The sequence below is a fragment of the Narcine bancroftii genome, chromosome 2, assembly GCF_036971445.1.
Source record: "Narcine bancroftii isolate sNarBan1 chromosome 2, sNarBan1.hap1, whole genome shotgun sequence".
Lineage (NCBI taxonomy): Eukaryota > Metazoa > Chordata > Chondrichthyes > Torpediniformes > Narcinidae > Narcine > Narcine bancroftii.
In genome coordinates, this window is record NC_091470.1 from 246,667,631 (window position 1) to 246,682,786 (window position 15,156).

At 37.5% G+C, this 15,156-nt stretch overlaps 1 long non-coding RNA gene across 1 annotated transcript in view; it reads right to left on the bottom strand.

Moving 5' to 3' along the window:
• Positions 1-4,544: 4,544 nt before the first annotated feature.
• LOC138752653 (uncharacterized) overlaps positions 4,545-15,156 on the bottom strand; it is a 48,376-nt gene continuing 37,764 nt past the window's right edge. Inside the window, exon 3 of the long non-coding RNA XR_011350808.1 lies at positions 4,545-4,745. This is a non-coding gene — a long non-coding RNA (uncharacterized lncRNA). The remainder of the gene's footprint in view (positions 4,746-15,156) is intronic.

Consider the following 15,156-nt stretch of genomic DNA (forward strand, 5'->3'; position numbering starts at 1 on the left):
AAGTGTATTTAATAAATGTGTGATGGAAGAATTATTACTTTTCTTGTAGATAAAAGCTTGTCTTGCAGAAAATGTCATGGGGAGCAGTGAATGACAAAAAAATATTCTGCTATGGTTTAAAAAGAAGAAATGAATATTTTGTAGGAAATATAGATGACACTTTCTTTATTCTAATATATCCTAATTTCAAAGTATCATTTTCCAAAGCATGAACTATGATATCCCAAATTTAGATCTCTTTAATCTCTGTGGCTGTTACTTTATGTAATTTTAATTAGTTGATGGAATGGATAAACATTTTGCATAGCTTTGCATTAAGACTTTCATAACAATTGAGTTTATTCATTAATTCAACAGTACAAAATGACGAGGTACTTCCTGGATCAAGAAATGCGTAGGTCTTCAGACTGAAGCTCCCCTTTTTAGCCTTAACCTGTACAGGAATTATCAAGAGGGCTTTGTTACCAGCCCCAGTAAGACTGTTAGTCTGAACTGAAGCTGAAACATACTTTTTGACTGTCTTTAGTCTTGGATTCAGATTGTTTGACTTCCTTCTCAACTTTACTTCGTTGAGTATGCAGTAACTTGGGATGCTTTAAACTGCATATATCACAAATGAGTCATTTATTACAAGTTTTTCTTTTAAAAAGGTTTATTTCTCATCATGTGACTTTTTCTCCAACCGTGAACATCTTTCGAAAGCATGCTTATCTTTGCAATACAAACACCTTTCCTGAACAGTCTGATCTTCCTTTTCCTTTGTTTCCTGTTCTTTCCTGCGCTTGAATCTGACACAGCAGTAACAAAGGTACTTCCATTTGGTTTCTGTTGAGACAGTGACTTGGACTTCTTTACATCTTTAAGAACTATTGAAGTATCCTTAATATTTCCAAATACTGGTACAGTGTTAACATACACATGTCATTCCAAAAATTGTACAACATCCTCAAAAGTGGCGTCCCTTCCGGGAAGAATCTTAAGCTCTGTGGCTTTGGTTCTCCATAAATCCTCAGCTTATAAGGCAATTTGTCTATAATAATCGACAAATTAGCAAGCAAATTCAGTTCTTGCAAATACACACTATTTCCAAATGAGTTGCAACATCCTCTCCAAAAGAGTGAATATGCTTTTAAAGTCTTTGTGTTCTCTGACTTTATTGCTGAAGAAGAAAGAATCTTGTCTGTGAGCCCTTGCGATTTTATGTTCATCGCCATAATGATGCAATAATTCTTTTGCCCTTTTAAAACCTTATTCTGGATTCATATATTGGCAACTTTAGACTAACTCCTTTGGCTGTCATCCAGTATACTGTTCAAAGTAATAAAGACTATCTTTAGCATTTTTCATATTACTTTCAATGTGATGTTCAAAGGAGTTCATGAATGTTAGATATTGCAATGGATCGCCATTTAAAAACTAGAATTTCCTTCTTTGGTAAACCATATGAACCTTGTTGTTGCGCTAACATAGCAGAGATTTCATTTTGTTTTGCCATAAGTGATAGTCTATTGTCTTGTCCACCATGGCTTGCGACTGGTTTTCTTGAGGTTAATGGAGAAAATGGATCTTTAACTGGTGCCAAAGGTGTTGGACCTTTGGTTGTAAGTGGTGGCATTGGTGGAAACCCTTGACTTGTAGCTGGTTCTGCAGCAACATGAAGAGACATCAATGGTTGAGTCTGATCAACTCTCATGGCTGAATTTTTTTTGAAATGCCCTCCTTTTGGGAAGATCCTTATATTATGTGCTTTGAAGAGATTGAATGTCACTAGCTCTTTTCATTGGATTGGTCATTGTTATTTGAGCACTAGTAGTGACACCCTTGTCTCCTTGCTCAAGTATATTTATTTTCTTGTGGCTCTGTGGGAATGCTAGGTGCTAGCCCCTTGGGTATATCACTTTGACAAATCTCGCAGAAACCTGAGCTAATGCTTTCACTTTTGCCATATTCATAGCACGTTGTTCCTCAAGCTCTAGTCTTTTCTCTATTCAAGAATCTATTTTGTTTTTCACTAGCCATTTGTAACTTCAGTTGCTAATTCTTCATTTGTTCAGTTGTTGATTCCTGATTTGAACTTCCCTATCCTCTAAAGCATATCTTTTCTCCAACCACTGTTGTTGTGCACAGACAGTAGCCAAACCTGCTTGCGCCTTAGCATGAATGGCTGATATGCTTGAAGCGCGCCAAGTAGTACTTGCTCTAGATGCCTTTGAAGATCTTTCTGTGCTCATAACCTTGGAAATACTATCATTAGGATTCACATTTGAACTTTCGGATACTGCTGATTGAGTCTCAAACTTCTGCATCTTGCTTGGTACAGCACCAATGGGACTTTGCAACATACATTCATCTTTTCCGGTTCCACTAACCTTTAAGCCAGTGAATGAGGCTTGCAGTGCCTTGACAGTCTTCTCTCTGCTTGCTAGTTGAAGCTGCTTCTTCTTTGGCTACTGGCTCCAACGTCCTGTTAAGCATGTCGGTCTACCTTGCTGGCTCAACTCACGATCAAACAGTTCTTTCAAAGGAGCTGTTTGCTTGAGGTCTTTAGCCCGATGAGACTTCTTATCTATCTTGGGTTCTTCACACTGCAACCTCGCTTCCCTTGGTTCCTGGGAACAGAAAATTAATTTTCTATCTTACTTGATCCTTTTAAGGAGTTGCTGCTGGCTGAATTGTCTTCGAGGTTCTGCACACAAGCTTTCTTATCTGGATGTTTACAATAACATCTGGGCTTCCTGCCAATTCTGCTATGGACTGTGGCTTATCTTTTCAAGATTGCAGGTGTCTGGCTAGACCTTGGCTCCATTTCAAACTGCACAATTCACAGTCAGGTTCTCATAGACTTCTAGAATTTTCTATTATTAGTGTGGATGTCCCTTGACTTTAAATCAAGTTGTTAATTATCTAAGATAGATTTTACGAGCTTTTCTTCCAAACAAAGTTCACAATTAAATTTTATTTGAATAAAAATATCAATGACATCTTCCTTATTCTAATATATCCTAATTTCAAAGTATTGTTATGAGCCCAGAGGACCCCAAAACCCAGCAGCAATAGAAATTCACCAAGATAAATGGTAACTTAAAACAAAAGTTGCTTTTAATTTTCTTTAAACATGAAAATGGGATCAAACTTTAACTTGACTATTATTAACTTAACCTAACTTAACCCCCTTCTAATTCTAAGCACAGATGTATGTAATGTATGTGTAAATTCATAAAATTTCTTTGATTCACAGTCCTCTGAGTTCACCGGTATCAGGCAATTCTTATACTGCGCACAGAATTTAACATTTATGAAGTTCACCAGGCTTTGGTGCTTGAAATGTAAATATTTACCACTCAGGAAGGTTCTTGTTGGTTTTCAGAAATAGATTTGTTGCTTGTTGGACACAAACTGATTCCTTCTGATCAGCCACATCAGTGTCTTGTTGAAGAAAATTGACCCATCCGAGTTCAACAGATGATGGCCCCTTTCTTTCTGGTCACCACAGAGTTCCTTTTTGTTTCCCTTATTTCAAGTGAAACATTATACAGACAGCCATCTCCTCTTGTATGGACCACAAGGGCTTTGAACAGGCTGAACTAAGAACTCACAACCCGTCTTCAAAATGGAGTCCTTGTAGGTATTCTTCAAAGTTTTTTCAAAGGCAACCGGAGTCTGGACTGTCTGGCTTGAAGAGAGCTCTGGAATTTTAAATGAGATCTGTTTTGAAGTGTTCTTATGTGATCTACACTTTAAAAAAAAAACATGCAACATTTTGTCTCCTGTAAGGTATCTATATACAATATAACATAATCTGTCACAGTATCATCTTCCAAAGCATAAGCTACGATATCCCAAATTTAGATCTCTTTTATCCAACAAATCAAACTCTATGGCTGTTACTTGATGTAGTTTCAATTCATTGATAGAACAAATAAACATTTTGCATAGCTTCACATTAAGACTTTCATACTGATGAATAATAGAGATATAAAAAGTATATGAAGATACAAATGATATAAAAAGCTTTTAAAGAGATGCACAAACTTTACAGAGATACATATTTCAAAGAAAAATTTCTTGTGCTTGCACTTCCTTCATATCTTATAGAATAATGAGCAAGCCGTTAGTCTGGGTGGATATTATGACATATTACATCACAGTCTATATGGTAACACTGCAAACAATAGTTCTATCTCTTAAAGAGATGGGCACAAAATGAACTAAGAATTAAAAACACAAGGTTTTAACCTTTTATAGGAAATACACTGGTAAAGTTAATTATATTCTGGTTTAGTCACTTCAACAGCATACTGATTGCCTTCTAATTTGAATGAAGACTGATTCACGTGGTGGTGCTGCTCTAAATCTTTGGGACAAATGACCAATTTCATTTTATCCCATGTAAAGACAGGTTTTCTGTGGCTTGAGAAACTCTCATCGTGGAGAGCGACATCATGGAAAAGTGCCCCTCAGCCCAACAAATCTGTGCCAATCATCAGTCACCCACTTGCATTCAACTGAAACATGATTTTAATTAAAAAAGTTTCTGCCTTCATTTAACAGTACAGCATTGTAGTCATTTTCATTTGATAGATATTTTAAGATTCTGTAATTTAATATTGTCTGCAGCTAATTGCTGTGTTTGAAAGAACTGCTCAGAGTCAGAGGTGGAGATGCAACAGGCACAAGCAAACGTTCCGAGGCGGCATGTTGGAAGTATCTCTTGAAATCTGCAACACATTGAATTTTTCTACTCTCTAGGTTTAAAGACAACAGATGGTTAGTTACATTTTCAGTCACTATAATCAATTTAACTCTAAAAACACAAAATGCAAGATAAACTCAACTCTATTTGGGTCTGATCATGTGTTTCTCTAGTGCATGTATTGTGGGAGCAAATCTTAAGTGACAGGATGAACAAATACACTATCTATATTTTGACAAGGTAGTTCACATCAATATTCTAAAAAATTCTGAAGACAAAACAAAGACCTCAAAACATCCTTCTTTCAACTATAGTGTTGTGAGAGATGGATCTTTGCATATAGACACTTAGCTCAAGTATTGCTTGACTGAATAAATATGACTCATTATATTTAAATCTTCTTCTTCTTTCTTTGGCTTGGCTTTGCGGACGAAGATTTATGGAGGGGGTAAATGTCCACGTCAGCTGCAGGCTCGTTTGTGGCTGACAAGTCTGATGCGGGACAGGCAGACACGGTTGCAGCGGTTGCAGGGGAAAATTGGTTGGTTGGGGTTGGGTGTTGGGTTTTTCCTCCTTTGCCTTTTGTCAGTGAGGTGGGCTCTGCGGTCTTCTTCAAAGGAGGTTGCTGCCCGCCAAACTGTGAGACGCCAAGATGCTCGGTTTGAGGCGATATCAGCCCACTGGCGGTGGTCAATGTGGCAGGCACCAAGAGATTTCTTTAGGCAGTCCTTGTACCTTTTCTTTGGTGCACCTCTGTCACGGTGGCCAGTGGAGAGCTCGCCATATAACACGATCTTGGGAAGGCGATGGTCCTCCATTCTGGAGACGTGACCCACCCAGCGCAGCTGGATCTTCAGCAGCGTGGACTCGATGCTGTTGACCTCTGCCATCTCGAGTATTTCGACGTTAGGGATGAAAGCGCTCCAATGAATGTTGAGGATGGAGCGGAGACAACGCTGGTGGGAGCGGAGACAACGCTGGTGGAAGCGTTCTAGGAGCCGTAGGTGATGCCGGTAGAGGACCCATGATTCGGAGCCGAACAGGAGTGTGGGTATGACAACGGCTCTGTATACGCTTATCTTTGTGAGGTTTTTCAGTTGGTTGTTTTTCCAGACTCTTTTGTGTCGTCTTCCAAAGGCGTTATTTGCCTTGGTGAGTCTGTTGTCTATCTCGTTGTCGATCCTGATGAAATGGTGCAGCCGAGATAGGTAAACTGGTTGACTGTTTTGAGTTTTGTGTGCCCGATGGAGATGTGGGGGTGCTGGTAGTCATGGTGGGGAGCTGTTTTGCGGAAACTGCCAAAATGTTTGGCCTGGAAGTCAACCTGAAGAAAACTGAGGTCCTCCATCAGCCAGCTCCCCACCATGACTAACCAGCCCCCCCACATCTCCATCGGGCACACAAAAAAAATATTTAAATATATGGTGGCAAAATAGCTGGTCTGGAATTTCCCTTAATCACGCTCTGGAGTTGCAGACATTTTATCGATGCCTTAAAAGGGCAGAATATCTTTGGTCAAGATGTTTTATGCCTCATTTAAATTTTTGGATCTTCAGTTATCATTTTTTTGTATTGACTGATATCATATTTTCCTCGCTGTGGCTGCGGTTTAAACATATCCCAATTAACATGGCCCTATAGTTTGTACATTTGGCCAATGGAAATGATAATATATTGTGGCAAATTTGTTTTAGCCCAACATTAAACAGGTAATTTTAAATGGGTATCTTATAAGTTTTCAAGTATTTTCTTGTCAGATTTCAAAGTAGATCTCTGAATTAGTTTCCTGCTATGAGCTCGTAGCCTGCTTCCTTCATGTTAATGCAGCTGACCTTAATTTTAAAACTGATTCCCTTTTGGCAGTATTTCAAAGGTTAGTCCATGCTTGTTTAATAAAATCAATTGTTACTGTAGTGGCTGTAATCCATACAAAAATCCCTCAGAGGCGAAGTGGGCTCTTTACTGTGACACATTCGAATAAATTTATAACAAAGTCCACATGGATTTTAAACTTTATTAGTGAACATAAAGGGATTCATAACATGGAAATGATCATTGTAGTGTGGTAACACCCATGAACTTGGTCAACAGAAAATATCGGAGCCCTATTCACCCACTGTCTATCCTGCCATCCAAGTCAATGCAGGCGAGCTAAAATCCAAACCCTGTGAAACCAGTGCGCATGCGCCAACCATCCGCTGTAAATGTGTACAGCCTCTGGACCTTGGAACGCTGCCAAGAGCCACAGTCGAACTATCAACCACAAACAATGCACATTTGGCTCCTACAATACCAGCCTCTAATTATTATATTTCAAATATTATATTTCAAATAATTACAATTATAAATAACAATCAAACACAGTATTTTCCAATATTTTGTAGATCTTTCTTTATTCATAGGGCCAGAGGTTGCTGGCAGATAGCCTTGAAAAAGTGATTTAAAAAAAAAAAAAAAAAAAAAAAAAAAATTTAACTACCACTTTGGACCAGTAAAGTGTCATCTGTGTTGTGGGCAAAGTCCATAAAAAAGAACAAAATAAAATCGATTTTTGGCTTGTCAATGTTCCTCCATCTCCTGCAGAAGGCAAACTTTGTTGATGGGTCTGTTCAGAAAGCTGGTTTTGGTCTTCATCAGAACCTAATGTACAACTCCTTTTTCATCCAGAACGTTCTCAACAATTTTTCCAGTTAACTAGAAGTTTTGAGGTGCTGAACCATTCACGATGTCTCCTTGTGTGAAGTTGCATCTGGCGTTAGACCATCTGCAGTTGGGGAAGAAATTCTTTAATCCATCTGTTCCAGAACAAGTTCAACATATACTGAACTTGCCTCCAGCTGTGACGAGCATATATGTCTTCCTTCTGAAACTTCCCTGGTGGCCTCGATGGCATAGTCTCAAGGAGCAGAAGGTGGTTTGGGGTAAATGCTTCAAAGTCATATGCATCTGTAGAAGCCTTGGTGATTAGGCGATTGTTGAGGATAGCCTCAGCTTCACATAAAACTGTGCGGTGACCCTCCTTGTCAAGACTTTGCATTTTTAATTAATCTATTCCATACATCTCTATGGTGTGAGCCAGCAGCGGGATGGAAGATCCAATTGATTCCTTTCTGGAGCAGTTTACTATGGATTTGACCCTGATTCCAGTTTTCAATTATCTCCCTCTATTCACGCAAAATTAGTGCCATTGTCAGATTGTAGTTCTTTCACTTGACCACATCTGGTTGCAAAACACTGAAGGACACTGATGAAAGAATCTCTGTCAAGTGATGATGCCACTTTGATGTGAATTGCTCTTACAGCTAACATATGAATATAACACCATAACACTCCCTCCACGCTTCACTCCAAAGGGTCCAAAATAATCTACTCTATCATATGTTAAAGAAGGTTCATCAGGAGGCGCTCTGTTTGGGGGCAAATCTGCCATCTGCTGTTGCCCAGGAGTAATATTTATACGTCAACAATCAAGCAACACTTTCAACACAATTTTTCTGATTGACACAGTGGTACCAATATTTTAGGCATAGTCTGGATAACATATGGTTGTGACCACAATGACCCACCTCTTCATGAACATGTCGAATTAGATCAGAAATGTGAAAATCTTTGGCCAGTATGACAGGATGTTTCTTCTCTTCTGGCATTGCTGCTCTGCTAAGTCGCCCACCAACTCTTAACACCTCATTTTCCAGAATGGGGTTGAGTTTACAAATGAGGCGCATCCTCTTAACATTCATTCCTTTTCTCAGACTTGAGATTTCATCTGCAAATCTTCTTCTGGCAAAAGCAGATTATCTTCATCTCAGCATTAGCCAGTTCTTCAACTGTGAAACCACTGTTTTCCTGAGTCTCAAGATTTCCTGTCTCATTTTGTGGCAGATCTTTCTGATGGATGTTATCTGGATGAAGCTGAAGAAGAACACCGCTTGTTCATTTCCTCTTCCTGCTTTGATACAGGAGCTGTCTTTTAAGTCTGAGCATCCCTGCTACTGCCCTTTTCAAACAAGTTCCAGGATGAGAAGTAATGGATTAAGTGGGTGACTGGATCCACTTCTTCAGATGCTATCTGAGCAGCATTTACAGTTATGCTGTCGATTACAGAGTCCTTTGAGATTTCTTCCAATCCATCAGGATTTTGAGGCTGAAGAAGAAACTGAGGCCTGAACACCCATATTTCTTTCTTCAGAAAACATTTGACTTTCACGGCTCGGGAAGCCATGTCTGCTGAATTGTTAACTGTGTTATTAAATCTCTACTGTAGGGCATGTGAGACTTTGTCAATTTCAGCAATGAAAGTTTGGAACCTTGATGTATTTGCGTACAGAGATGCTATCGATCCAAAATAAGGAGTCTGCTAGTTCCATTTGCACCACTTTTCTCTACACTGTGTCCATTCTGCTTACCATGGTGGCAGCAGTCAACCCCATTTGAGGGAGAGTGGCTGGTTTAATGGAACTACTCTTACTTTTCCCATCATTAAACACAAAGACCATGGTTATTATGCAATAACGGGGTGTCTAACAGTTCCGTAATCATCTCGCACATATCAGCAAAATGATGCAGTAGAGCAGATGTCACCATTCCAAAGTTTGTGGGTTTGAAGCATCTGTCAACCATGAATTCTTCCAGCTTATGAAGATCCTGAATCCAACACATCCATTCCTGTACAATGGAGTCTGGAATATTCCTCAGGGATCATTTATCAAACTGATGGTTGAAAGAATCCCCTTCTTGTGAGGGGTCAGTCTTCCAAGCTGATTTTGAACTTAAAAATGTCAGACTGAAAACACCATTGTACACCTAACACCCTCTCCAAAGGAAGGTTGTAATGGTCCAAGTCCAGATTCTTCTTTTCTATTGCTCTCTCTGTTTCAGGTACAGCAGTTAACCCATGATGACTTATCCATTTGGTAAGAAGAAAGCTTCCCTTGAAACAAATTGCTTGTAGCTCATAATAAAGAGCTATTGGATCTTCTTCTGAAACTGCTGAAGTGAGACAGTTCTTCACATAGAAGTTGTTCATGATGGTGCTTATAGCTTGAGGGCTAAACTGTTTCACATTGTCCTCAGTGCACTTGCTAAGGGCAAAGTTCGTACAACTTGGAGATGAAGTTGCTACAAATAGATAGATTGAAATTCTGTATTCCATAATGTTCTGACTGTAGACTCCATCAGGCCACCAGAGGAACTGTTACAAGTCACAGACTTCTTTTGGTACTTTTACCTGGTGGAACATTGCTTCAATGTCTGCTGTGGTATCAACAGGTTCTTTACAGAATGGCCTTGTGAAACTCCATAAAATGTCGCTCCACAGTCAAACACCACTCTTTCTTTTCTGGATGCAAAACCCCATGGTGTGGTAGATACCATTTTTTTTCCCATCACTATATTCCAAGGAACCATCTGGTAATTTTTCTGTATAACCTTTGGATATCATGTCAGACATGAAGATGGTATTGTCCGGGGGGAGTCACGTGATGGAGTAGTGGCCGGACGGTGAACTCCAGCCCTCTCCAGAAAAGTCGGAAAAAATAAAGGAAAACACAAAGGCACAAAAATAAAAATTAAAGTAAAGTTAGTATAAAGGTGGAAAGAAGATGGCGACGAAAAAAGAAAAATCGAAACCAACGGTAAGAAGAGAGGAAGAGAAGACAACGGAAGAAGAAGGAGAAGGCCTTACCTGTTCGAAGAGGCCCGCGGTGGAGAGAGAAACCCGTTCCCTCAGGTCGGTAGAAAGTGGACTACAAAAATGGCTCGCTGAGCCAAGTAAAAGTGCGCAATCGCGCATGCAAAAAAACACACCAACGGGAGGGGCGACCAGCTGGGGAGTCGATCTCCACAGCCGGCAATGACAGTTGCAGAACAGCAGCAGCAAGAGGAGAACATAGAAGACAACGAAAACAAGAAAGAAGAGAAGAAAAGGACAACAAAGAAACAACAGATGGCCAACCCAGAGGAAGAAGAAGAGGAAGAGTACAGTGAAATAGAAGAAGAAGGGAAAGGCAAGACAAAGGATATACTTTCTCTTATTAAAGAATACATGGAGTCATTTAAAGAATGGCAAGCGTAAGAATTTAATGATTTAAGAAGAAGAATAAACAATACAGAAGAGAAAATGAATAAAATAGATATGACCTTATCAGAAATGGGGAAAAGAATGGACAAGGTGGAAGAACAAGAAGCAGCAGTAGAAATGGAGGTAGAGGACTTAAAAAAGAAATTAGAGGAATCTAATAAAAAAAGTTAAAGAGACACAAGAGCTGTTAGCTCAGAAAATACATATAATGGAAAATTATAACAGAAGAAATAACAAAGATAGTGGGCCTTAAGGAAGATGAAGAAGGCAAGAATATGAGAGAGTTTATATAAGATTGGATCCCCAGGATCCTAGGATGTCCAGAACTACAGCAAGAAATGAAAATAGAAAGGGCACATAGAGCATTGGCCTTTAAACCACAACCACAACAAAAGCCAAGATCTATTTTAGTAAAATTCCTAAGATATACTACAAGAGAAAAGGTACTGGAGAAAACAATGGAAAAAGTAAGAGAGGACAACAAGCCACTGGAGTACAAAGGGCGAAAAATCTTCATTTATCCAGATATAAGTTTTGAACTCCTGAAGAAGAGAAAGGAGTTCAATACAGCAAAGGCGATTTTATGGAAGAAAGGGTATAAATTTATACTAAAGCATCCAGCGGTATTGAAAATATTTATTCCAGGACAGCAAAACAGACTATTCTCAGATCCAGAGGAAGCACGAAAATTTGCAGAACAATTACAAAATAGACTGAGAGATGAAGATGTGTAACGAGAGTACAAAAGACTGCAAACTAAAAAGACACAAGTTTTGAACTCCTGAAGAAGAGGAAGGAGTTCAATACAGCGAAAACTATCTTATGGAAAAAAACTATTCTCGGATCCAGAGGAGGCAAGGAAATTTGCAGAACAACTACAAAACAAGCAGAGAGATGAAGACATGTAATAAGAGTAAAAATGACCACGATTTATATGTATGTGGGTAAAGAGGTATATGTGTGTGTATATGTATAGTGTGCATACATGAATGTATCCGTATTTAGAGGAAAATATAGAGAGTATAGACAAGAATTAATAAGGGAAGGAAATGGAATAGAGGGAATAAGGAGGGAATTAAAAGAGTGACCTTTGTTACATATGAAAAGTGAAATCTTTTCGGGGGGGGGCTGGGTGGGGAGGAGTTACGGTCACTGCAAAATCAGCTGACACTTGCGAGTGAATTCGAAAATCCAAATGGAGAGGGGAGATGTGGTTGTCCGACAAGGGATAAAGGACAACTCAGGAGGGGAAGGGGAGATTGGGGCTAAAGAAGTTTTAAATAGGAGAATAAGGAAAATGTTTGATGTTTTAGGAATGTTGTCTTATAAAGGGTTCAAAACAAGAAAACAGAAATGGATAAGAAGGAAAGGTAATGATGGAGAAACGGAAAGGGAAGATAAACAAAGTATAAAATGGCTACGTTGAACTATATGACTTTAAATATTAATGGAATACATAACCAAATTAAAAGGAAGAAACTGCTAAATTTACTGAAAAAAGAAAAAATTGATATAGCATTTGTGCAAGAAACACATTTAACTGAATTGGAGCACAAGAAATTAAAGAGAGATTGGGTAGGACACGTAACAGCAGCATCGTATAATTCAAAAGCAAGAGGAGTAGCTATATTAATTAGTAAAAATGTGCCATTTAAAATAGAAGAGGAAATAATACATCCAGCAGGGAGATATGTAATGATAAAATGTCAGATATATTCGGAGTTTTGGAATCTACTCAATGTATATTCACCTAACGAAGAAGATCAAAAGTTTATGCAAGATATCTTTTTGAAGATAGCAGATACGCAAGGGAACATATTAATAGGAGGGGATTTCAACCTGAATTTGGATTCAAATATGGACAAAAACTGGGAAAAAAATTAACAGAAAGAACAAAGTAACCAAATTTATAATTAAATCGATGGAAGAAATGCAACTTTTGGATATATGGAGGAAACAACACCCAAAGGAAAAGGAATATTCATATTACTCGGCTAGACATAAAACATACTCAAGAATAGACGTATTTTTGTTATCAGCTCGTATGCAAGATAGGGTAAGAAAAACAGAATATAAAGCTAGAATACTATCGGACCATTCACCCTTAATATTGACAGTAAAGTTAGAGGACATCCCTCCAAGAATATATAGATGGAGATTAAACCCCATGTTACTTAAAAGGCAGGATTTTAGAGAATTTATTGAAAGACAAATTAAAATGTATTTTGAAATAAATACAAAATCAGTGAAAGATAAGTTTATACTATGCGATGCAATGAAAGCATTCATTAGAGGGCAAATAATAAGTTATGTAACCAAGATGAAAAAGGACTATAATCAGGAAACAGAGCAGTTGGAAAGGGAAATAGTAAATATAGAAAAAGAATTAGCAATGAAGGAAGATACAACTAAAAGAAGAGAATTGGCGGATAAAAAAATAAAATATGAAACACTACAAACATACAAGATGGAGAAGAATATAATGAAGACAAAACAGAAATATTATGAACTAGGTGAAAAAACGCACAAAATCCTAGCATGGCAGCTTAAGACAGAACAAGCTAAGAAAATGGTATTGGCATCAAGGAAAAAAGACAAACAAATTACATATAATCCAAAAGAAATTAAGGAAAACTTTAGAGAATTCTATGAACAATTATACCGAACTGAAAATGAAGGGAAAGAAGGGAAAATAGATGAATTTCGAACTAAAATTGAACTACCAAAACTACAAATAGAGGAACAAAATAAATTAACAGAGCCATTTGGAATAGTAGAAATACAAGAGATAATAAAAAAATTACCAAATAATAAGACACCAGGAGAGGATGGATTCCCAATAGAATTCTATAAAACATTTAAAGACTTATTAATTCCGCCCCTCCTGGAAGTAATCAACCAGATTGATAAAACACAAAGCTTACCAGATTCATGTAAAACAGCAATAATTACAGTAATACTAAAGCAAGGGAAAGATCCACTCACACCAGCGTCATATAGACCAATATCTTTACTTAACACAGATTATAAGATAATAGCTAAACTATTAGCAAACAGATTAGCAGAGTATGTACCGAAAATGGTAAATCTAGACCAAACTGGATTTATCAAAAAAAGACGCACAACAGACAATATTTGTAAATTTATTAACTTAATTCATGCAGTAGAAGGGAATAAAGCGCCAACAGTAGCAGTTGCTTTAGATGCAGAGAAGGCCTTTGACAGAGTAGAATGGAATTATTTGTTCAAAGTATTGCAAAAATTCAGTTTACCAGAGAAGTATATTAATTGGATTAAAGCATTATGTAAGGGACCATTAGCGAAAGTGACAGTAAATGGACATGTATCAAAGCAATTTAACTTAAGCAGGTCAACACGACAGGGATGCCCACTATCACCTTTATTGTTTGCGTTAGCTATAGAACCACTAGCAGAATTGATAAGAACAGAAAATAATATAAAAGGGATAAAAATAAAAGACAAGGAATATAAAATCAGTTTATTTGCGGATGATGTTATAGTATACTTAACAGAACCAGAACTATCAATAAAAGAATTATATAAGAAATTGAAGGAATATGGAGAAGTGTCGGGTTACAAGATCAACGTAAATAAAAGTGAAGCAATGCCTATGAATAATGCGGATTTCTCAAAATTTAAGAAGGAATCACCATTTAGATGGCAAATGCAAGCAATAAGATACCTAGGTGTACAAATAAATAAAAATCTCGGCCAACTATATAAACTCAATTATTATCCACTAATGAAAAAATTACAGGACGATTTAGAGCATTGGAAAGATTTACCACTAACACTAATAGGAAGGATAAACTGTATTAAAATGAACATTTTTCCAAGGATATTATACCTATATCAGGCATTGCCAATACAACTGACAGAGAAATTCTTCAAGGAGTTAAAGAAAATAATAAGAAAATTTTTATGGAAAGGGGGGAAACCGAGGATAGCACTAGATAAATTAACAGAATGGTAAAAACAAGGAGGCTTACAACTGCCAAACTTTAAAAATTATTATAGAGCCGCACAATTAAGATACCTATCAGATTTTTATCAAACAAGGGAAAAGCCAGATTGGACCAGATTAGAATTAGATAAAATAGGGGAAAAGATACCTGAACATAATAAATGGGATGAAAAATTGGTACAACATAGAAGTTCTTCAGTATTACATCATCTACTCAATATTTGGAAGAAGATTCATGTAGAAAGAAATAAAACAAATTATCAATTACCAAAACTAATATTGACGCAAAACAAGTTACTCCCTTTTACAATAGATAACCTTTCCTTTAGAGAATGGGAGAAAAAAGGGATTAAAAGAATAGAAAATTGTTTTTCAAGAAATAGATTATTATCCTTTGAA